The sequence below is a fragment of the Cricetulus griseus genome, assembly GCF_003668045.3.
Source record: "Cricetulus griseus strain 17A/GY chromosome 1 unlocalized genomic scaffold, alternate assembly CriGri-PICRH-1.0 chr1_0, whole genome shotgun sequence".
In the NCBI taxonomy this organism is placed as follows: domain Eukaryota; kingdom Metazoa; phylum Chordata; class Mammalia; order Rodentia; family Cricetidae; genus Cricetulus; species Cricetulus griseus.
The window spans coordinates 138,353,725-138,378,896 of record NW_023276806.1 but is presented as its reverse complement, the minus strand read 5'-3'; the positions used below and the strand labels follow the sequence as shown (position 1 = coordinate 138,378,896).

General features: G+C 44.3%; 1 long non-coding RNA gene across 3 annotated transcripts in view; it reads left to right on the top strand.

Moving 5' to 3' along the window:
• The window catches only part of LOC103158872, a 74,269-nt gene that overhangs the window by 36,376 nt on the left and 12,721 nt on the right, over positions 1 to 25,172 (top strand). For 2 of the 3 annotated variants that reach the window (XR_004771785.1, XR_003480504.2), the window contains exons 3-4: positions 5,915 to 5,962; positions 23,946 to 24,147. This is a non-coding gene — a long non-coding RNA (uncharacterized LOC103158872). Of the gene's footprint in view, positions 1 to 5,914; positions 5,963 to 15,533; positions 15,914 to 23,945; positions 24,148 to 25,172 lie in introns of those variants that run through there. The other variant, XR_003480503.2, reaches the window with a different exon arrangement.

Here is a 25,172-nt window from a genome sequence, read left to right as displayed (position 1 = left end):
AGAGGGTGGCAGTTGAGCAGTCAGCCTTCCTGGTCATGGGGCTGGAAGGCTGGTGAAAGGCCCTGGCTGGAGATTTTCATGTCGTCTTTCTATTCATGTGCAGGGGAGCCATGGGACTGAGCCAGAAAATGTCAAGGCTGAACTTGAGTCTGCATAGATGACAGGAAGAGGGGACAGTGACAAGGGACACAGGGGTCAGGAGAGAGGTGGGCATCAAGGGACATGGAGGGAGGCCACATTTTCCCCAGCAACTTAAAAGCTGGACCACACAAAGCTGGTGACAGGGATTTGGGGAGTCACCTGATTTTTCATTTAGCAAGGAAATTCATTTATCTCAACAAAGTGCTAAAAGGGATTTAATTAGAGGAAATTAAAATTAAATTTTATTTGAGAATGTTTTCTTCTGCTCTTGCCTTTCTTATGTCTTGACTCCCCAAGGCTGAGTCAGGAATCCAAGTTTGGCATCTCAGTCTGACGTTTTCTTTGCTTCTCTGCATATGGCCCGAGGCATCAAGAGGTCCGATATTCAGTGTTCTTGATACAGATAGACTCTGGGGCCCTTAGAAGAGATAAAAGGGAGCCATCTGTGATTTATTTGGGGTCAGGAACATTAAAATGTGAGTTTCTGGGCCAACATGTAACAGCGATAGCAACTGATTTTCCTTGCTGAGGCACAGATTTTGTCAGTGTCATAATAAATAACAAGCTGTCATCTTCCTGTGGTGGCTTCTTAGCTCAAGGAGGGAAGGAGGTAGGTAGGAAGGTCAAGAGAGCAGGCCTTCTTCAAAACATAACTGAAATGTAAGTGTACTGAGATGCTGATCCACAGATCACACTCATCACCTGTGTTCTGCCTTGGAATTGCTGAGAGGTGGATACCAGATGGTAGTTATATTTACATCCCCTCTAGTCATGGTTAGCCACTGTGACTCCAGCCAGATGGGGTGATTTTCTGGCAGAGAGTTTGTGTGCATAATAGCACATGGGATTGTGTTCTCTCTAGACAATTAAGTGTCATGACCAGAGCCCTGGAGATGGAATCTCTCATCACATTCCCTAATGGCAAATCTTCAGAGTTGTGTTGGGCAGCAGTGTCGGGCTGAGGTCAGCTGAAGATCTTCCCATATTTTCTGTCACAGCAGAAACTTTACTGGGATGGAGTTACATTTATGCAACCGATCCTTGGAGGCCAAAAGGGTTCATATCTCACAGGGATTAAAAACTCAGGGTTACTGATGTTGGGTGAGACCTTCCAGCTTCTATCTCGGTTGTACCTTGGATCCAGGGGCTCCTTTGAGGTCGAGAATCTGAGACTCCTGGCTGGCCCTGCCCTGGTGCTCATATCAAGCTGCCTCCCATGTCCTACGATCAAGCAGTGTCCTGAGTCACCAAGGCTGACCTTGAACAGAAGGAGGAAGCTTGAGTTTGTGTTGGCACACCATACCCATCTGCCTTTCTCAACTGTTCCCCAAACAGACTTCTTCAAGCAAGCTTCCTGAAAGTTCCACACTGGGGATGGCAGTGTGCTAGAGGCAATTTAGATGTCCACTGTGGTCAGTACTTCCCGCCTTTCCTGTTTGTCAGCGTCTTCCCTCTCCCTCTCGTTCCCGTCTGTTTCCATGGCTTTCTTTTTCCTTCTTCACTTTACTTGACTGTTCTTTCTTTTCTGATGTATGAAATGAAGGTCAGGGAGAAAGGGAAAGGGGAGGGGAGGGAGAAGGAGAAGGGGGAGGAGAAGAGAGAGGGAAAGAGCCATCTGTGTTTTCTGCAGGTGGTGACTCTATAATGTTTGTTTGGTTGTATTGTTGATGTTTCTTCACCCCATGGAGTTGTTGGAAGGATCAAATATGGACCATTTATCCCAGAGCCTGGCACACTGTAAGGGCTCAGTACATTCTAGTTCTTAGTATTGAGGAGTTTGCCCTGAGAATAAACAACCTCAAATCTAGAATATTCCAGTTGAGTGACTTCCCCCATCCCTTTAAAAAAGTACCTTTACCCGAAGTTCCTTCAGGATGATTATCTGAATACAGAGACAACTCAGGGAAAGGCCAGGACTTCATCCTGATAGAGTGAAATACTTTTCAAACAACCTTGACACCGCAACTGCCACTTACACATACACCAAAAGAAAATGAAAACAAACTTTCAATAAACAATACTTGCCTTCAAAGCTTGGGATTTGTGTCACATTCCATTCTCTTTCATTAGAAAAAGTGCTGCTGAGCGGTGGTGGCGCACGCCTTTAGTTCCAGCACTCTGGAAGTAGAGGCAGGCTGATTTACAGAGTGAGTTCCGGGACAGCCAGGGCTGTTATACAGAGAAACCCTGTATGTTGGGGGGTGAGGTGCGGATGTCATATACTCCGATGACATACACTGTCGATGTCAGTCAGTGGGTTGTCACTGTCAAAAAGTAATGGGATTTGTCAGGCTTTTCTTCTCCTTGGCCTTCCATCCTGACTCCACACATATGCTGTATTCTCAATTCTCCCAGTTCCCCCTTTTGTCCACCAAGTTAAAAGCAAATTCAAATTATATCCTTTTGGACATTTCTTCATTTCTCCGTTTCTTTTTATTTAATTTTTTCATATATTTTGATCATGTTTTCCCCTCTCCCAATTCCTTCCAGATTCCCCCCTTTATATTTTTTATAATTATTTTTATTTGCTGTGTATGGGTGTCTTGTTTGCACTTATGTCTTTGCACCATGTGAATTCTTGGTGTCTGTATAGTCAGAAAACAACATTGGATACCTTGGTGAGTCACCATGAAGGTGCTGGGAATTGAACCCAGGTCCTCTGGAAGAACAACAAATGCTTCTAACCACTGAGCCATCTCTCCAGCCCCTTCCATTTCTTTTCTCTACTCCTTATATGCTCTTTCCTCCTTAAGCAAGAGATGATCTTTTTTCAGTGCGGTTTCCTGAATGAATAGTAATAACCAGAATGCTAACAACAGTCCTATTAACAATGACAGCTAAGGGGCTAGAGAGGAGCACTGACTGCTCTTCCAGACCAGAGGGCCTGGGTTCAATTCCCAGCACCCACATGGCAGCTCACAACTGTCTGTAACTTCAGTTCCAGGAAATCCAACATCCTCACAGACATACATACAGGCAAAACAACAATGTACATTAAAGCAAAAAGCAACAAAACCCGAAAAACAAAACAATGACAGCTAGGTAGCACCCTGTGGTGGTTTGAATGAAAATGGCCTCTACAGACTCATAGGGAGTGGCACTGTTGGAGGTGTGGCCTTGTTGAGGAAGTGTGTCACTAGGTGTGGGTTCTGAGGTTTCAGAAGCTCAAGCCAGGCCTACTGGCTCACTCTCTTTTCCTGCTGCCTGTGGATCTATGTGTAGAACTCTCAGCTACCTCTCTAGCACCATGTCTGCCCACACACCGCCAGGCTTCACAACCTGATGATAATGGACTAAATCTCTGAACTGTAAGCCAGCCCTAATTAAATGTTTACATTTATAGGAGTTGCCGTGGTCTTGGTGTCTTGTCAAGGCAATAGAAACCCCAAGTAAAGCACACCTGCTTTGTGTACACTCTGTGCCAAGCACCCATCTAGAGTGCTTAGAAATTTCAACTATCTGTATAGCTCCTCTTCTTGCTCCTTAGTCATTTAAACAATAAACTCTGGCCTAAACACTTAATTAAACAGAAACAGTAACATTCTGGAGCAATCTGTTACCAGTCCTGATGTGAAAACCAGATCTTGACAGTAACCACCACCCTGGTTGGGTAAACTGAGACTTTGCATGTGCTGTAATTAGCAGGCAGAGCTCAAATTGGAAAATGTGGAAGTTTTGTCACAAGTTAACATCTGCCCAGACAAAATTCATGGAACATCTCCTGTTTGATCCCTATTGTATATATATATATATATATATATATATATATATGTGTGTGTGTGTGTGTGTGTGTGTGTGTGTGTGTGTGTGTGTGTGTGTGTCTATAATTCACTATATATATATATATATATACATATATAATATATATATATATATATATATAATATATATTAGGAACACCTTGCTTCACAAGTCAATTCCTTCTCCCTCTCCCTCCCCTCCCCCAATCCTCCCCCTCAACCTCCCACCTGCCCCCCACCCCATCTACCCTCCATTCCCCAGGCTGGGTAGGGCCCTCAACAGGGCCTCCCAAAAGTCCACCACATCATCCTGGGCTAGGCCTAGGCCGTTCCCCATGTGTCCAGGCAGAGACATGGGATGGGCTCTCAAAGTCCTTTCTTACACCAGGGAAAAATACTAATCCACCACCAGGGGCCCCCTAGAGTGCAGAGGCCTCCTCATTGACATTCATGTTCAGGGGACTGGATCAGTCCTGTGCTGGCCTCCCAGACAGCAATCTGGGGTCCTTGTGCTCCCCCTTGTACAGGCCAGCTGTTTCTGTGGGTTTCACCAGCCTGGTACCTACCTCTTTGATCTTCATTCCTCCCTCTCTGCAACTAGGTTCCAGAGTTCAGCTCAGTGTACATCTGTGGGTGCCTGCCTCTGCTTCCATCAGCCACTGGATGAGGGCTCTAGGATGGCATAAAAAGTAGTCATCCGTCTCATCATAGGGGACACTTTAATATTTTCAACACGTAGTACTAGTGTTGTTTTCTGATTGCAGAAGCAATGACACACTCACCATTAGAATTCTAGAACTTGAAGACAAGTATAAGAGTGAAAATCAAATCGAGCCTGAAGCCTGCAGCAGCTGTCACATTTGGGGCAGTACGGAGTGTTCAGGTCCCAGACAGCTCTCCTCAGCCTATAGCCACTCTTGAAAGACAGAATGGGGGACTGAGCATGTTGAGAAAGGCAGCAGCTGTTGGGGCTGCATAGTAGCTGCCTTTCCCAGACAGGGTAGGGCAGGGTAGGGCTGGGTGGGTGTATTACGTCTGCCCCAACCCCCCTCCGCCCTTCTTCTTGTACTTAGTCACTTCATTTTATTGCTCCTCTTGAGTCCTTCCAGGAGACTGAGTTTTCTGTTAGTTAAGACACAATTCTTTGCCCAACAGTTTAGAGGCCTATCTATTTTTTTTGGGGGGGGTAGTGGTGACAAAGATGAGTGTTCCCTTAAGTCCTCTGTTCCTGTCTTCTATTCTCCCTTTCCTAGGCCATGTAGAATTTCAATGAGCTATCTTGAAGATTTATTTCTTTAAGCACACCTCAAACCTACCCTGTATATTATTTATTCAATGGTGGCCATATTTCTATGAGCCTGTAAATCTGAGTTCATTAAGAAAATACTTCTTAGGGGCTGGAGAGATGGCTCAGCCATTAAAGGTGTTTGCTGCTCTTTCAGAAGTCCTGGATTCTGTTCCAAAAACCCATGTTGGATAGCTTACAACTGCCTGTCATTCCAGCTCCAGGGGATCTAATGCTCTCTTCTGGGCTCTGGGGGTATTGCACACACCTGCTCCTACACCACCTCTCCCCACCCACCATTAAAAAGAAAGTAACTCTTTCTCCTGCTTTCACAATTGCCAAATAGTGAGGACAGCCATTCTTGCCCCAGATCATTTCCTCTTGATGCCTTGGTTTCTTTTAAGGACTAGGATTCTGCATTTGACCTGATCATATCCACTATAAATATTTCCCCATCAAAATGAGACATGGTGCTGGCTACTTGATCAGAAGGCAACAGGAAGTGAACTGTGACTCTGGACAGCATCTTGAGCATAGGAGACTTCAAAGCCCACCCCTTGTGACACACTTCCTGCAACAAAATCACACCAACTCCAACAGGGCCACACTTCCTCATAGTGCCACTCCCTTTGGGGGCCATTTTCTTGCAAACCATTCCAGTCACCAAACTAGACTTGGATGGGATAGTTTCTTGGTGTGTCATTGGTGTTATACTGGAGTAAACAGACGTTTGTTCATGTTTCCCTAGGAAAAGTCACACAACACAGTTGGTGCCTGAAGAGGAACAGAACCAAGAGTGAGTAGTTGCACAGCCCTTATGGTGGGTGATAAATCATTCAGATTAGGCTGATACATCTGAGGGCAGAGCACACCCAGGGGCATATCCAGTATGGCTGCCTTTCCCCGTGTGGTATGGAATTGTGTGCTTCTCTGCTGTAGTGGCAATTTGTGTGCACTCTGATGTGGCCGATAAGTCAATGTGGGCAAGACTGAGTCACCTGAGGGTGGGCATCTTTGTGGTAATACCGGGGTGGCCTCCTTCCTCTGTGTGACATGGCATGTCTTCTTGATGAATGTGTTCTACTGTTTGAGTGTGGACATGTGCCCAGGGGATGGCCTGGAGAATACACTATATCTGTTGGAAGTAGTATTGGATAGGATGGAGTCAGAAACAGCCATGATAACAAGAAGAAGACAGATGGATGCCATTCTTTGACTTATCCTTCTACCTGACAGGAAAAACAGCAAAAAGGGAGGATAAGATGGAGGCCCACATTTGGTTTTTCTTATAGCTGATAGGGTTCAAGAGAGAAAGAGAATGCAAACTAAGTGTGTGCCAGAAGCCCTTCTTGGAACCCCCAAACTTGCAATCTATGAGAAGAATCAGACAGCAAGGAGGAAGAGGGGGAGGCAGAAATGATAGACAATGCCTACAAGCCTGACATTTATCACAGAGGAAGAGAAAAATCCCATGACTCAGCACGCAGGCCGGAGATATAATTGTGACTCAGTACAGGAAACTATGATAATTGGGGCATTTTCTGCCTCTGAGCTGCTTGAGTTAGGAAGGACTTTTCAATAAATGAGAGAGTTCCTCAGAGCCCCCGTTCATGAGGCTGTGAGACACAGGAAGGGTGGGAGGAGGCCGAGTGCTGCAGGAGAGAAATGGAGGAATGTGACTACTCACCCATCCTTGGGACAAAGGCTGCACAACCCCAGGAAATATGAGGGACACAAGTCCCCTGTGGACTGTCTCCCATGTATCATTAACGATGCTTGGTTATCACTGGCTGAGATCCCCATGAATATCACGGACTTGAACATGATAGAGCGAGGACTGGTGTTAGTGCGGGAAATTGGGCCTTTAAGGAGAAGTGTCTGAGGCCCAGTAAACCAGGCCTGATTGAACTAGGTTCATGGGAGAGTTAAGAAGCTGATGCAGGATGGTGATGGGATCGTTATGAAAAAGAAAAGTCTGATGGATGTGAATGACCTAGATGGCTTACAAGTCAGGTTCATAAAGAGAGGATAGGAAGAAAAAAGAGCAGACTGAGGGGACTATCTGAACCACTCAAGAGTGAATAAGGCAAGATTTGCATGGAGCCCAAAGGTCTAGGTGAAAAAATGGACAGAAGGTCAGATTCGGTGCTTGTGAGACTCTGGATGGTTTTGAACTGTAACAACAGTTCACCAAAGACGAAGAAGGATGAGCGAATGACAGAGAAAGATGAAAACACTAAGTTTGGCTCATCGGTTGTGCGTGGGCAATGATGCCTAGAGTATGCTATGTGCATCATTTACCCTGGAGTGGAGGTTATTCATGCAGCCTAGGAGGTAGGTCCCTTTGGGCAGCGGGTGTGGCCAGTGAAAAGACAGCAGCTGGGCCAGCTGCAGAGCCATCCCAGAGACTGTCAGATGGGGGAAGCAGGGAGGTGAGAGTGCAAGTCACTCCCCCTTAGTTCCAGGTTGGCAGAGCACTGCAAACCGGCCCTGCTATGTGTTTTGGAGGGGAGGCAATACAGTGTGGCCATAAGGGATGAAGAAGTAGGGCGGCTGGTAGAGAATGACTTTATTATAGTCAAGTAAAGTAGTAATCCTCGCCCCCACCCCCCACCCCGTACACACCGTATCTGGGTAGCTGTACCTAACTTTTTTTTTTTTTTTTGATGAAACTACTGATACAAGAGATGGAATCAATTTAAGCACTCTCTCCTCTCTCACACACTCACTCACTCCCCCCTCTCTCTACCTCTCTCTCTCTCCCCTCCCTCTCTCCCTTTTTCTGTTAACCTGGCTGGATTTGGATTTGTGGTGATCCTCCTGCCTCTACCTCCCAAGTGCTGGACTGTAGGCACGCACAGTAGACTCAGCTTTTCCACATACACTTCTAACCCCCAAATACTGCCTAGATTCCCAAAATACAAAAGTACTGGTGTTTAGTGGAAACTTCTGTTGTGATTTTTGGCAGTCCTCTATCTGCTCAGTATCTTTTGGCAGTGACAGGAATATTTTCCTTTTGGGGACCTGCTTGTCTCTGATTGGTTACATTCTGGTGGCACTATTAATGAATGGAGATGTCCTGCTCGCCACTCTGCAGACAAGCTATAGGACTCACCCAAATGGATGCTGCCTTGGAACCTGTTCCCACTCGGTGACACAGAGACCAAAGAGAGTTCACTTACTCCAGTAGTAATAGCACAGAGACTGTTACACTACTTCTGTGACATGGGCCTCAAGGGGGTCTTACTTTTCTGTGCCCCCCTGGCCCTGATTCTCTAACCTTCTCTGATCTGAGCACTTCCATATCATTCTAGAAAATTTCTGTTTTATCAAGTTAGTCAAAGTATATTTCTAACTTTGACGGCCAGCAGCCTTGTATTTATTTACTTCTCCTGTTGCTGTGGGAAAGAAGGATTTATTTAGGTTCACCGCTCTGGGGGAAGCACAATTGTGGTGGGGGAAGGAACCCGAGGCTGCAGAGAGCCTTGAATATGCCAGCTCAACTCTTCTCTGCTTTGTGCAGTCTGGGATCCCAGCCATGGATCCGTGCTGCCTACGTTCGGGGAGGGTCTTCTCGCTTCCATTAACCCAGTTGAAAAAACACTTCACAGGCAAGCTCAGTGGCTGCCCCGATCTAGATAATCTCTCACAGACATTTCCTGAGACTTGTGCCTCAGTGATTCTAGATCTATTCAAATCGATCATATTAACCATTGCAAACCTTAATTGGCTTGATGGGCAGTCTTGCCTAGGCATGTCAATCAATTCTTCTCATCGAAACTATAGTAAGGAGCATATAGTAAACATTTGTTCATCACATGGTGCCAAGTAAATTGCCAGGAATTGTTATGAGGGCTATTCCTTTCAACACAAGGTAGGGACAGACAGCTGTTTCATTTTGGGTGGGAATACCAGGTGTTTCAGTCTGTCCAGGCAGCTAAGGAAACTTACAAACAACAGAAACTCATTCCTCATACTTCTAGAGGCCAGAAGTCCCAAGATCAAGGAATTTACAGAGACTGATCTGATGCTCCCCCAGACTCCGACCATGAACAGCTATCTTCCGCTGTCTAGGGTTGCATTGATCAGATACCAGCACATTCAGGATGACCCTGTCTCATGAATTTATCACCTTCCAGAGGTCCCAGCTCCAAATCCCACCACACACTGGAGAGTGGTCTTTGATGCAGAAGTTTTCACATCACAAACATTCTGCTAAGGGTTGGTAAACTGACCAAGTTCATTTTGTTTGCAATTGGCAGAGTTAGGGTTTGAATCCAGGTCCCGTGGCTTTTCAACATGTCTGTTACTGTTAGTTCCTTCTGTTTTCCCCCCACTGTAATGCTTCTTTTGGGAATCTAAAGGCATTCAATAAAGCTAAATGTATTCCTTAGAAAACATATTATAATCTATTCAGAAGATTTAGGATATATATCTATATATGTGATACTTTATATAATATATACTTATGATACTTTCAGTCAATATCATGGGAAGTATATATCTGAGCTATTACAGAGTCCCGAAAGATTTATAGAGTGATAGTGCTTGCTGACCATAGAGATTAATCAATTCAACTTTCTTGGCTTAATTGATAAGAAAATGGAGTTTAACAAATGTCTATATCGTCAAGCAATACCAAAGTTACTATGAGCAGATAATGAGGTTTAGATCCAAACCAATTTAGCTTAGTCACAAGACAGGTGGGACTGGTAAATTTACACAGCTCAATTAAGATCTTTGAGCGGAAAGGGGCCTCCAGGTTTCCTATAATAGCGTATCCATCTGCCTCTCTCAGGTGGAGTTGAGACAGTTTCAGTGTCTTGTCTGTCTTTACAGACTACAGAGAAGGAAATTCACCTCCTCTGTGAATCCCTGAGCATCACTTACACTTCACCCTAATGACACTTTTACCTATAAACATAGAGCATTTTAGATGTCTGTTTAAAAACTAATGTATTCTATTTAAAGGCATTTCAAACTGTTATTTGGAAACCAGAAGCCACTGTAAAAGCAAGCTGAAACATTGCGAGGTGAAAGAGAAGGGTGTAAAATATGACCCCGGGAGTATTTTCACAGTTAGAAATAATGCAAGTCCTAGGCTTCAGAAATAAGGAAATTGTGTGAGAGAGGGTTGGGTGATGGGAATGCTATCTTTAACTGGGAGAGTGGTTACAGGGGTTTCCACACCAGAGTGCGAAACTAGGTTCAGCTTGGGCTCCTTCCACAGTGGAACTCAATACAGAGAATTTTGTTTTTCAAGACAGGGTTTCCCTGTGTAGCCCTGGCTGTTCTGGAACTCATTCTGTAGATGAAGCTGGCCTTAAACTCAGAGAGACCCACTGGCCTCTGCCTCCCGAATGCTTCGATTAAAGGTGTGCTCTACCATGCCCTGATAACACAGTGAATATTTATGGAAAGTTTCTTGTATGTGATCTCCTGAGCTAAGACCTTGGAAATGAAGCTGCCCTTTAGTATTTGTAAGGATTAACTTCAGGACCCTTTGCGCATCCCCAAATGGACACATGCACAAGACCCTTACCTTATATAAAATGATGTTTCTGTCTAGTCTGTGCACATTCTCCTATAGTTTTAATCATCCCTCAGCTAAGTATAATACATAACACATTGTAAATTCTGTGTAAATGGTTGCTATGTGATAGTTTGGGGGAATGATAACAAGGGAAAAAAGTCCAATCATGGCCAGTATAATTTTTTTCCCAAATATTTTCATTCCACGGTTGTTTGTACCCTCTTATGTTCTCTCTCCAAAGCACCCTAGGCCAAAATGTTTAAGCTGTGTGTTATCCTCCATTTACCTTTATCAGTGCATTTGGTGTGTGTTTCCCTCCAGTCCTGGGTGCTGGAGACTTGCCCTATAGACTATGATCATGCAGCAACCTTTGCAGTTTGCCTTCCGGTTGACTGTTACTCAAGTGAGGGAGATGCTGAGGATGGGATGGAGGGATGGTATCCAAGTTTCATTGCTTCCCCCACCCCACCCCCAGGAGCACACTTGGTGATGGCCGTGTTCCTTTTAGATCTAGGATTCATCTTGGGGGTCAAACTTCCAAAACTGCAGCCTCCATAGTGCTGCTATTGATCACTTCAGGACATGCTCCCGAGGGCTCCTTCAGCCATGTTTTCCCCTTTGCCTGCCACACATCCGGAAACAGCCCTTTTATTTAACTTCCTTCCATTAAACTCTTCCAGTGTGTGATCTGCTTCTACTCAGGAACCTTGACAGATTCAACCTGAATCTAATCAGGCCAGTCTTTTTTTAACTAGACACTCAAACTAGAAAAACAAATTAAAGAATGACTTGGATAAAAGTCAGATGGTTAGGAATTTGGAACTTTTAAATTCTTTTTATTTTTTATTTATCTAACTTTTAAAATTTTTATCCGTGTAGTGTTTTCAAAGATCATCATTGTTTTAAAAAAGTAAGAAAACTCTTCTAGATTAAAATAAAGTAAGGGGATAAGGACTGGATACAGGATTTAGAGTCACTGTAGGAACACAGGAAGGTGTTTCCAGAAAGGTTTAACAGAGTGAGGAAGACTCATCCCAAATAAGGATGACTCTGTCCCAAGGGCTGGTGTCCCTGACTGAGTCAAAAGGAGGAAGATACAGTGTGACCAGTGACCCCAGCCTCCTGCTACTGTGACTTCTTCCCACAATGGACTGTATCTTCAAACTGTGTCCCAAAGTAAACCCCTTCTTTCTTATGTTGCCTTTGGCAAGGACTTTATTACATCTGCCAGAAAAATAACCAATACACACACACACACACACACACACACACACACACACACACACACACACACACACATTAATATTATTGGCTATATATGTATATTGATTGTGGGTGGGAGAAATGCTAGGAAAATTTTATGTTGAGTAGATTTTAGATTATGTTACATTTTTAAAAAAGATCTGATCAACATTGTGATGTTAGGCAAATGTCCCTTTTAAAAATATATTTTATTTCTATCTTATGCACATTGGTTTTTGACTGCATGAGGGTGTCAGAAGCCCTGGAACTGGAGTTATAGACAGGTGTGAGCTGTCATGTGGGTGCTGGGGATTGAACCGGGTTCTCTGGAAGAAAAACTAGGGTGTTCAACTGTAGGGTCATCGTTCCAGCCCCACAAATGACCCTTTTAAAGAGGTACATATCAAAGGCATTGAAATCCTAGTGTGAATATACCTTCCTTTGAAATGTCTAGCAAAGGGTCTGGAGAGATGGTGGCTCAGCAGTTGGAGCCCTGGCTGCTCTTGCAGAGGGATGGAGTTTGATTTCCAGCATCCACATGGCAGCTTGAAACTGTCTGTAACTCCAGTTTCAGGGGATCCAACATCTTTTTTGAGCCCCAAACCCAACAGATGTACATGTAGGTGGAAAGCCCATACACATAGAATAAAATCAAAACAAGTAGCAAAATAGTTAGAGAGCTAATGTGGCAAACTTAGCAGGAGTTTAATGAAACTGATAGCTTTTCAACTTTTGTGTATTTTTGAACATGCTTATACCAAAATTAAATCATGGAAAACATTAATAAAGAAAAGAAATTTCAAACATGCCCAAGGATGATTCCCCTGTTTCCTGAATGGCTGTGGTTTTTCTTTGTCCCAGAGAGAGGATTGCTCAAAGTGGCCAACACCTGGGCTCTGAATTATCTTTTATGGCCTATAAATACTTGCATGCATTAGTTTTTGATATTTAAGCTTAGCTCTTCGGGCCAAACATAGGCATTATGTGGGCAAAAGGCATGTTTTCATTCCTGGAAGGGAAAGGTCTGCAAAGCTAGATGGGATACAGACAAGGATGATTTAGATGCCATCTTGAAGTGACCAGAGTCATCTTGAGTTTCCTTCATGTGAGCAAGCCAGTGTAGACAGATGGTATGAGGTCTGGGACTTCACAGTACCCGGCTAACTTTGCAACCTCAGCTCAGCCTGCAGAGGAGTGCCTCCAGAAAAAGCCCGAGGTATGTTTGAGCTCACAGATAATATCCTGGCTGGAGAGAAAATCGGGTTAAGCCTGGATGGACAAAAATTAATTCACAGTCAGCCGCCTCATGAGCTCCAGACTTCTACTTATTTAGCTCAATTTAAACAGTATATGAGCACTTAAAAATTAAAGTAACTCACCGGGCATTGGTGGCGCATGCCTTTAATCCCAGAACTCGGGAAGCAGAAGAAGGCAGATTGCTGTGAGTTCAAGGCCAGCCTGGTCTCCAGAGTGAGTGCCAGAATAGGCTCCAAAGCTACACAGAGAAACCCTGTCCTGAAAAACAAAACAAAACCAAAAAAAGAAAAAAATTAAAGCTAACTCTCTTCCTGGATAACATTTAATCCTTTTAAATGCTTTATCATTTGTTGAAAGGCAAGAAAAAAATCTTTATTTTTTTCATACAGATGATTTTTGAAAGTTTTTAATTTGTACTTTTTTGGAGAATTTTCACATGAGTACTATATTACATTATTTTCCCCTTTCTCTCTCCATACCTCTGACTCCTTTTGCCATTTCTGTTGTCTTTTATTCGTAAGGTGAGGTTACTTACAGAGAGCTTAGCTGCCATAACCTGATCAGTTTAGGAACACTCCAGGACATCCAGAAACAGAAAGGCTGTCTCCACCTGTCTCCTAGCTATGAGAACGTGACAGTCAAGTATCAGGTGCACGTATACTTCAGAGAACTTGTCCTTCTATCCATTTGACAGTCTTTGACTAAAACATTGCACTGGGACACAGTCAGGCCAAGATGGCACCAGTATGTGGTAGTCTGTGAGGTTTTCAGAAAAATCTCTTCTCAGGCTGGAGAGATGTCTCAGTGGTTAAGAGCACTGGCTGCTCTTCTAGGGGGCCTAGGTTCGATTCCCAGCACCCACATGGCAGCTCACAACTGTCTGCAACTCCAGTTCCAGAGGATTCGACACCCTCACACAGACATACATGCAGGCAAAACAGCAATGCATGCACATGAAATAAAAGATGTGTTTGATAAAATGTTTTTCTGTCTCTATATGTTACCATGCCAAGATGCCAGGCAACAGTAGCCTGCTGTAAACCCACTTCCCCAAAATAAAAGCCCTGACTGTATCTCTCTATTTCCATTCCTGTGTCCTCTGCTCTCTCACTACGGCCAAGAACACCTGGCTGGCCAGACTCCTGAGCTGAGGGGTTGTTCTTAGGATCCTGTGGAGAAATCCCAGTCCTCTGCGGATCCATTAGGGCTGTTGCGCCCCCTCCCTGGAGAGTAGGCAACTCAGAGTAGCAGAGCAAGAAAGGGAAAGCAGGGGTCCCTCCTCACACCTGCAAGCTGCGGATTTAATAAAACTGGAGTCTTTGTACCTCTGGTTTTCTTGCTTTTAATAAATCCACTTAGCGTTGAAAGTGGGTGGAGTTTCTGTGTGGTGAATCTGAACTTGACTTTGTTTATTAGGTCTCTGAGAGTTCCCACGTAGCGCGGGGGTGGGGTGGGGTGTGGTGGGGTGTGTGTGTGCTGCACAAGGACCTAACGGAACACTGGAAAATGGAAATATTCAACTGGCGGCCAGGAGAAGAGTGGCAGTGTGGGAGCCTGAAGTACTTTCCGGTTTGGAAAAGGACTCTGACCTGTCACCCAAGGGAACAGGATGGTGGCTGAGAGCCAGCCGGGCTGCTGGTGCCCTTGCCAAGGAGGCTGAAGTTCAGGGAAGTGCTCCAGCAGGAATTGGCGCCCGCCTGCCTGAACGCAGGTCAGGAAGCCAGGCAGAAGCCTAGGCAGCGAGAAGATTGTGGGTCTATGAGACCCAGCAGGAAAGTTACAGAGAGGGGCTCACGGAAGGAAGAGGAAGTGCAGAGAGAGGCAATAGTACATCCCGGAGGTCTAGATTAGGTAGAGAATGATGCTGAGAAATGAAGGGAGCAGCCTTAGCCCGTTTTCTCGGTGTCGTTTTTTTAAATTTTTTATTTATTTTGTAGAATTGTGTACTTTTCTTCCTAAGCCTTCAACAGAAGCATCACCCCCTCCCACCACCACATCTGTATGCCCCAATCTCCGGTGTCCAGAAATCCCCTGTTGCTTGATCCTCTGAAAAGGGGCTCCTCCTCCTTCCTCATTCGAGAAAGGACCCTTGCCGGCCTGAGGCAGAATCAGTCTGGGTCCTGTGTGGAAGACCCACTTGCTATGTCACTTTTGTTACTCATTTACCCCTGTCTTTCTTTTCTTTCCTGGTTCATTTACCAAGTCATCCGTAGGCCGATTCTTCGGACTCTTGTAATTGGATTGTCTGGAGGAGGTAGCTTCAGAAAGAAGCAAAACTGATGTGGCAGCCGCATTCTCTGGGGGCCCTCAGAGCATTCATTTCTCTCTGTTCCAGCCAGGAAGCCAAGCGGCAGGAAGCCTGTCTTCCTTCGGACTCTGACTGCCGAGGTCATGAGGAATGATTTTAATGTGTTCAGCCGGCTGAGCTCTGTGGCAGTCTCAGCACCAGAGAGCAGCTAGTGATGATGTCAAATAAAGGGAGAAACCTCCAAGAATGAAGTTCCTCCGGGGTGGTGCTTCATTTCTCCTTGTCTAATAAGGTTCGACTTGTTTCACCAGCACCTCCATTCAGAGCGATGCTCCAGAAAGTGAATAAAGGGGATGCTTTTCTGCCATGCAAAAAGTAACCCGGACTGGAGAGATGACTTGACAGGCCGCTAAGGGTGTTTCCTGTTCTGACAGAGGATTCGATTTCGGTTCTCAGCATCCACATCAGTGGGCTCACAACCACACAATACTTCAATTGCAGGGGTTCTGACACCCCCTTCTGGCCTCTGTGGGCACTCGCACCTATGCACAACACACACACACACACACACACACACACACACACACACACACACACACACACAGTACATCTTTAAAAAGGCCATTACAAAGTCATTAGATAAATTTAAAATCAGAAAACATTCACCATTTATTTAATGAACAAGATCTCATCTTCTTTTTGTATAGAATGTTCTCATCGGTCAGTAAGAAAAAGACCACCAGCCTGATGAAAAATGTGCAAAGTAAAATTCGTAGAAAAGAGGATGTATTTGTTAAGCATATTAAAAAATAGCTAGCTTTATAATACTGCAGATAAGAATTGAGCGGATACCATTTTAATGTTGTAGGGCAGCAGTTCTCACCCTTCCTGATGCTGTGACCCTTTAATACAACTCCTCATGTTGTGGTGACCCCCAGCCATAAAGTTATTTTCATTGCTACTTCCTTCGTAACCAATTTTGCTACTGTTATGAATTGTAATGTAAATGTCTCATATGTGATCTCTATAAAAGGGTCAGGTGGCCCCAGAGGGCTCATGACCCGAGTGTTGAGAACCATCGTGGTTGGGTGATAAGGAAATCAAGAGTGCACAAAGGTGAGAGATGGATCCTCTCACATGTTGCCAGTGGGATAATAAATTTGTATAACTTCATGAAGAGTAATTTGGGAATAACCTTCAAAATTGCAATGCTTTAATTTAATGTTTTAACTTATGAAAGTCAATGGTAGGACTTTATTCTATAGACTTATTTATATAGGGAGACTGAAGTGCTCACAGTGTTGCAGAAAGCATAAGACTTGAAACGATGTAAACATTTGTCAACAAGGAATTAATTAATTATCACACCCTATACAATGAAATCTGATGTAGTCATAAAAATGGCAATACTTTTTATGTATACATATCGAAATATAACCAAGATATTTTACTAGGTTAAAAAAATACAAGATGCAGAAGATGAGGTAACAAAAGAAAAGAATGTATTTATTTCTATATGTGGATTATTAAAGGAAAATGGCCAAGAGAGTGATACTATTTAGCATCTTGGTGGAGAGGACTTTGGTATCTGGACTTAGGATACAAGAATGGAATCTGTGTCCCTGCCCCAAGGGGATGAATTGCCAATCCAATTCAGTCAACATTTTTTTTTTTAAATAATAGAAATTATCTGACTCGTTCTGTCTGAAAAGATCCAAATTCATCCTATCTGCACTATGTCCTCACTTTCCCTTTTCTGCCTGTTTCATTGTTGACTTTAGTGGCTGTATTTCTCTTTCTTCAGGCTGCATGTTTTCCACTTTTAACCTTGTTTTCCTTCTTGACAATTCTATAGGTGTGCAGTAGCAACCCTTCTAACCTCATGTGATCCCCAGATCTCTTCTATGTGTCAGGTTGGAGGTGTTCGCTCTTTAATCCCTGACCCAGCACCTCATCCCCAGGAGCAGAAAAGGGTTGTGATTGAGAGCTCAGCAGGCAGCTTGTTATCTATTTATAGGAACCTATGAGATGCATGCTGACCATGGTGTCCAACGTAATTTTAAGAGCTGGGATTGTAAGAAAGGGTGACACGTTATACGGAGCAGCAGGGCTTCAAATCTTTGCTCTGCAACTTACTGGGCATGTGATTTGGGCAAGTTTGCCCAGTGTAGCTTCCCTGTAAGGTGGGCTCTGTAATAGTACATATGGCTTGGTTTCCTCTTGTGGAACTAGATATGGAGTAGGGCACATGGCCACTGACATTTCCTAGTCATTCTTGCTGCTGTGTGTTGCCAAATGTGAGCAGAAGTCTTGTGTGTGTCACATTTGGCTCTGGGTCATGAGACTCTTCCATGGTCCTTCCTTTGGCTATGAGTTAGGTAGGGCACACAAGTGACCATGGAGATGAGAGCAAACACTGGGCTAACACAGTGATCACTGAGAAGAAGCAGGGGTCTAAATAAACATGAAGAACAGAGTAACATATCTGAACACCCACCCAGGCCTGATCACCCACCCACCTGCACCTGAACACCAGCTGATGCCTGAACACTGGCTGATGGCAGAACACCCTCTCACACCTGACCACCCACCCTCAGTTTCACCAAGGAGGAATGAAGTCTGACCTTGTGTCATTATGGTTGGGTGTCAATGTTGTGGCTTCCCAGCCTTACCAGAGGGCTTGGATAATAAAACATTACTGAGATTTAGATGTGATCTTCTCCCTCAGGGTTTGTGTGCTGGGAGCACCATCTTCAGTGTGGTGATGTCTAAGCAGAGGAACCTGTAAGAGCTGGAGACTTCTGGGAGGTTATTAGGTCACTGGAGCATGTATCCTTGGAAGGGATGAATAGCTCTCATGTGATTCCCAGTGCTTCTTTAGTTTCCCATTGTGATCTCTGCCTCATGCTTATGACATTGTAATGCCGTCCTTCATGAGGATTCACCAGAGCTGAGCCAATGCTAGAACTGTGCATGCCGTTGGCCTTCCCAAGCAATGAGCTAAATAGTTCTTTATTCTTGATAAGCTGCCTAGCCTCAGATAGGCTGTTACAGTAACAGAAAATGGGCTTGCTATATGCCAAGCAAGCTCACAATCATTGATAAACAGTATCAATTTCTCCCATGTAAGAGAAAATTTAAGGATCAAGAGGGAAACTCTAGGGTCACTTGATTCAATGTTTAGTGACATCTTCAAAGAATCAGTTCCTCCTTATCCCTTTGCTTTGCCCTTCGTAAGTTAGCATCAACCTAAAGGTGAAAAAATGGCCTGCAGTTTCAGGTTTGCTACACCTTCCAGGAGGGTGAAGGAGAGTTACTTTCATTATCCCCAGAAAAATTATTGGCCTTATCTTGTCATCAATGCTTCCTTTGTGACTAGAAAATGGGCTTATACTGAGCAGTTTTAACCCAAGGTATTTATCCTCCCTCAGCACAAAATCAAGGCAGGTTTTACAGACTGTATATGTGGATGTCAGGAAAGCATACCCTATCCCCGGGACAAGGGGATTGTTTGAAGTATTAAACGGAAAGAAAAAACTTACAAATGGGCTCTGCACAATGCTGGCACATAGCAGGTAGCAATCATTGCTCCTTTGTTCTTCCTTGTTGGAAGCTGAGCTACACAGTATTATGGCTCTAGAGATCTCTCCTCTAGGTGTCACAAGGCTATGTCTCTACAGGGTGAATAAAACAGGATTGAGTTGTGAATACAGAAGACACCTCTCAAATTCAAGTTTCCTCTCACCCACAGCAATTGTTGGTGCTCATGGCCCAGGAAGCACTCAGCTTCTAGTAGAACAGATGAAAGAAGCTTTACAAAGAGTCCCTTCCTTAGCCGTCGAGCACTGTGGGCTAGCCACTCTTTAAACACTCAAAGTTCAGGAGTCCAGAAGGGTTGCCTGCAAAGGATCTCATGTTTCCTAGGTGGCTTCACACACAATGTTTGTGTCAAGAGATGCCTTAGGGCTAGCTTGCTGGCTTGGCTGCCTCCATTCCCTTGCTAGAATGCAATGAAAAGTTTTGCCCTTGAGCCTGGGCCCTCACGTTGCTGTCATTATGATCTTACATAAATGATTTAATTCTCATATATGTGTCTGTGAATATGTGTGTATGGCACATACATGTGTTTATGCATGTGAGCAAACATGTGCACACAGATGTACATGTGTGTACATGAATGTGGAGGCCAGGGGTCAACATCTGCTATTTTCTTCTATGACTTCCCACCTTACTTTTTGAGACAAGGTCTCTCCCTGAGGCCAGAGCACACTGATTGGCTACGCTGGATGGCTGGGGAGCTCTGAGGATCCACCTGCCTCTGTTGCAGCTCCCTCCACCACCACTAGACTTCTAGACCCAGGCAGCCATTCCTGGCTTTCTATGTGGGTGCTGGGTTTCTGAACTCATATTCATCCTCATGCTTACATTGGCAGGTATTTCACCACCATACTGTCTTCCCAGCCCCAGGAATTTAATTGTCTAGGTATCAAGTTCCTTATCTGTAAGATAGTTCTTGAGTCTGCTACCATCCACTTATGGGTCTTATGAATCTCAAGGGTATGACGTCTTTGAGAGCACTTTTGGAATGGAAAATAAATTTTAAGTAAAAGGGGTTAGCCAACAGAAGAGTACAAGTAGATTGAGTTTCTCCACAGTAAACTTGGGGTATATGAGACAAGACTGGCCAAGAGAGAACAGGTCACATGGTTGCTTCTTGTTGATGACAACAGACATGCTTAGCTTTCATAAGCAATCCTGTACTGATTGTCCATGTGTGCTAGTTACTGGTACTTTAAGGTATCTAATTCGATCCTTTTAATAAGCCTATAAAAGTTTGGGACAATGGTTAAGCAGCTGGACCCATGCCATGCATTGGAGAAGTGACTGGCCAGGATTTGACAGTCATATCCATTCATCCTCAAGGCAGTGGATATGGAAGACAGTGAGATGATTCAGTAAAGTAGTGGCCACCCAGGACGGAGTGGTTCATAAGACAAGGAAGCCTTCACCCAGGAGCTTGTAATCAATCACTCTTTCATTTGCCTATTCACCCTTCTAATCCACACACATCCACAGAGAGCCTCCCATGTAACAGGAGCTATGCTCCTTGTAGAATAAGACAATAAATAAAGCAGAGTCCCCGGTGGGCTCAGGAAATAACCATACAGCGGAGTAGCTTGTCAGACATCTCGTTTATCCTCAGCTCAATCCTGTTAGGAAAATTGCTCCTATTGCCTGGCCACTATTAAAGCTTTAAACATTATTGTTCTACTGAAACGATCTGCTTACACAGCTTCCTGCCAGGGAATGGCACGGGTCCATAATAGCTGAAGATGATCTACCCAATGATTTCATTTCAGCGGCAACCACACAGTGGCTCTGAAATGGCAATAATTGCCCATTGCTCTGGGGATTATCTTATTGTCTGGCTACAGCTATGGAGACAGTGGGGCTTTAAGAGGCCATTCAGTAAGAGTGGCAGATGAACTAATTTTTATTTTTCTCTGAATGACTCTTAAAGTGAGCATGTAATTCAGAGCCCATAAAGGTCTGAAAGAACTTCTGTGATAAAAATCTACATCTTTAATGCCAAAGAGAGATGGAGTTACAGAATAATTCAGAAAGCCAAAGGTGGGGTAGCTTCTTAAGTGGGGTGTGTGTTTTAGGCGATGAGTGTTATGAGACCCAAAATGAAAACAGCCACAGAAATGATGCTTGCATCTGAATTTAAACAAGCTGTACCTTTTTACCTTGCCAAGAATTGTGAAAATAACTATTTGAACATCACACTCTTCTATACCAATGTTGTTTGATCTAAGTTTCTCCTGGGGGAGGGGAGACCACACTTTGTTAAGAACCTGCTAAAGATCAGACAAACTGTCTGCTTTGTTCATTTAACACGAGCAGAGACGTCCAAGTGAAGCTGGGTTTTCATCACTTTGCAAAGTGCTTCTCTCTCCTCGTATACAGATCCATCAACCATTTTCAAAGGTACTACTCTGTGCCAGGTGTGCTCTGAGTGCTGAGATACAGCAGTGTGTGTGTGTGTGTGTGTGTGTGTGTGTGTGTGTGTGTGTGTGTGTGTGTGTGTGTGCTGGCTAGTTGTTATCTTGGCAGACTCTAGAATCATCTTGGGAAATGGGCCTTTGGTTATCTCTGTGAGAGATTGTCTTATCAGGATAATTGATGTAGGAAGACCCATGTTCATTATAGGTGCGACCATTCCCAGGACAGGGTATCCTGGACTGTATGATGTGGAAAAAGCAAGCAGAGCACTAGCATGCGTCCACTCACTGTTCTTTCCCCCGGACTGTAGATGCAACATAACCAGCCTCTTCAAGCTTTTGCTGTGCCCTCACCATAAAGGTCTGTTCTTTGGACTGCAGAGGCAAAATAAACCTTTTTTCTCTTACATTGCTTTTGTCAGGGTATTTTCTCACAGCAACAGGAAAGGAACCAAGCCAGATGGGGATGGAACTAAACCAACAACCATAGCGTGCTATAGTTTGGAGATGGTGCCAGGCAGAAAGCAATGGTCATTTAATTAGGGATAGTTTCTTTGTGTTGCCAATGTGGTCTTTCTGCTTGAGGTTTTCTCAGGAAGTTGCATTTGGCGTGGAAGAGTCATCAGGCTTCTGGTGATGGCTGGCTGTTGGGCAAAGAGAACTCAGTGCCTTGTTGACTGTTGGCTGGGTGCCTTCCACCATGGCTAGCCATGCTGATCTCTATTTGGTCACATGAGGGATGGTTGGTATCCCTCACAATCAGAAAGCAAGGAAGAAAATGAAACAATGTTCCTAAGACAGAAAGCTAATTTGCAAAGTAGAGCGCCATCATTTATTGCATCATTTATTTACTAGAAGCAACCTGACATCTGCTACACGAGAGTTGGGGACTGCATGATGGTGTGAGATCCAGGAGGGTAGGGGCTGTTGGGGATCATCTGAGATGAAGTCCTACTATAGTCAGTAAGCACTTGATTGAGATGGCATTTGACCAGAAGCCTAAAAGAAAAAGGGAGTATGAATGTGGCTGCCTGGGAGAAGAGCATTTGTGGCCAAGGATGAAGACTCAAGGGAGACTAGTCCAAGAGTTGGTCATGGAGGCAGTACTGGACGAGGCAGGGTAGATGCAAATCAGTGTGAGCAATTTGGATATTTGACTTCCAATGAGATGTGAGGGCTTTAGGAGATTGTAAAGCATGGTCTGATTCAACTTTTGCTTTAAAGGGGGATTGGAGGAGTGCAGGCCAGCAGAAGCAACGGGAATCGGGAGTCTTCTTGCAGCAGTCCATCTGAGGGATGACCAGAAAGGGCCATAGTAGCAGGAGTAAAGAGGAGTGCATGGAATTTGGAAATATTTCTTCAGGATCTGAAAGAATGTGTGATGGTTTCTGTGTTGACTGTACAGATACCAGTAAGTAGCAAGTAGAACAACACAGTTGCCCTTTATTACACTGGGATATACTGCTGGAGGACAAAGCTTCAAGAGGAAACAATGAGAGGTGTTACACGTGAATCTTCCTAGTAGATGTTGTTGGTCATGAAGTCTTGGTTTCCCAAGCCTTTTGGCTTCTAGAGATGGTGGGTCTGTTTTTTCCTGCTTGCTTGGATGGGGGGGTCAGTTGGCTGGCTATTCCCTGAAGCAAAGATCCCTGTTCAGGAGGATATGGAGACTGCTCCTTCCAGCCCCTGGCTTCAGTTCTAGGAACAGAATAGCAATACAGTATGGGAAGTATACAAGCATGAGAAATATAAACCTTTTGTCCCTGTGCAGAAGACAGACTTCACAGGGCTAAGAGGCAGCTGTCCCTCACTTCTTGGTCCCCCCTTTTTTTTCTGTCTCTTGTAAGACATACAGATGGATTCCCATGTCTTCTCTGTTGAAATAGCTTCCATTTCTCACAAGCTATGGCTGCACCCTATGGGCCTTTATTGTACCTTGCAACCTCTGGGATCCTGATATCAATGGAGGTTCTCTCTGCTTATATCCCACAGGGTGGGATATAATCTCTTTAACAAGGGTACCAATCCCAGTCTTCTAGGTAGGGGGTCTGGCTACTGCTTCCTCCCTAGTGTACTTAAGTGGAAAGAGACATTGGCCATGCTTTTCTTGATAGAATAACAAAGATGGCTGTTAGCCAAGGGTGGCTAACAAGAATGAACTGAAGCTATACTCCAATTACTCTCATGTATTTTACCAGTTGTGGCTAAGGATTATAAAATATGGAAGAGGCTGATGAGACTCATTGTGAAAATATTGCCCCTTTGACTATCCTTGTGGGTGTATGTCTAAATACAAATTCTTCAAAATGACCACAATGGGCCAAAGCTCTATTTGTAACCAGATAATAAGCGAACAAAAATAAACATAAACTGGAAAACCCCGCAAACCCAACAGTTCCCAGACAAACATTAGCAGTTGTTCTCCATCCTAAAATTGTAACCATGAAAAAATGTGAGGGAGATAAAGGCTGATAAAGGGTTTCTTTGTGTTCAGTAAAGGCAGACAAGCATGAGGCAAGTCCCAGAAGGTATGAGGACATAGACAAGAGCAGGAAGCCCTCACAAAGATGTCTTCACAAGGCTGCAAGTGGCCAGCTGAGCAGACCACCAAACTCATCATGATGGGTGTAAGAACTGGGGGCTCAAGCATGCAGGCAACGGATTGTAACATTGATGTGGGAGTCACTTGTGGACAGGTGTGTATCATTGTTGAGAGGAAGTATGCATGCAGACTGAAAGGCAGTCTGTAATTCACCATTTTTCTACAACTTTGGGCAATTTCTTTTCCCCCATAACACTTGTTCCTTTCTTTGGGAAAATATCCAGGAAGATTTATGATCTCTGAGGTTGATTTTAGTGTACCACTTAGCAGCTGATGGTATCAGTGGGTAGTCTGTACACATACATACATACACATACACACACACACACACACATACACACACACACACACACACACACACAGACACATACCCTGTTTCAAAGAATAGCAATAACAAGCTCTCACCACATGGCCCAGGTTGGCCCTGTACTCATAATCCTACTTCACTGTCTTCACCATCTTGAGTGCTGGGATTATAGGTGACCATTTGAAGCTTTGGTTATCAATATGAACTCATGTTTGCTTTACATTGACCATAGTTTAGCTCTGAAGTGTCTTACAAAGGTTTGCATTAAAGGCTCAGTTCCCAGCCTGGTGGTTTTGGTACAAGGTAGAGCCTTTCAGAGATGAGGCCTGGTGGGAGTGTTTCACATCAATGTGAGCACGTACTTGAAGGGGACTCTGGGTATCCAGCACCCCACCCTCTCTTTCTTTTTGTCTGTCTCAGAGGATCTTGCTATGTGGCTCAGGCTGGCCTTAGAACTCTCGTTCTTCCTGACTCAGTTTCCTCAGTGCTGCAAGCACCATGCTCAGCTTTTCTCTTCCTCCTGTTAGCTTACAGGCTGGGACTTCTGATGGGGAATGTACTTCTGTATATGTTCATTTTATTGATTGTTGAATAAAGTACTGTTTGGCCAATGAGGCAGAAAGTTAGACGGGACTAGGAGTCAAGGAGAATTCTAGGAAATGTAGTAAAGTGGTGATCCAGACAGGAAGTGACATAGCAGAGAGACTCATATTTAAGTAAGGACAAGCAGGAAGTGGTCCCTTTCCCCTTTGCTCTTCCTCCTGCTCTCTGCTCTGAGACACCATGTGATCCCGGGGATGAGGACGCCAGCG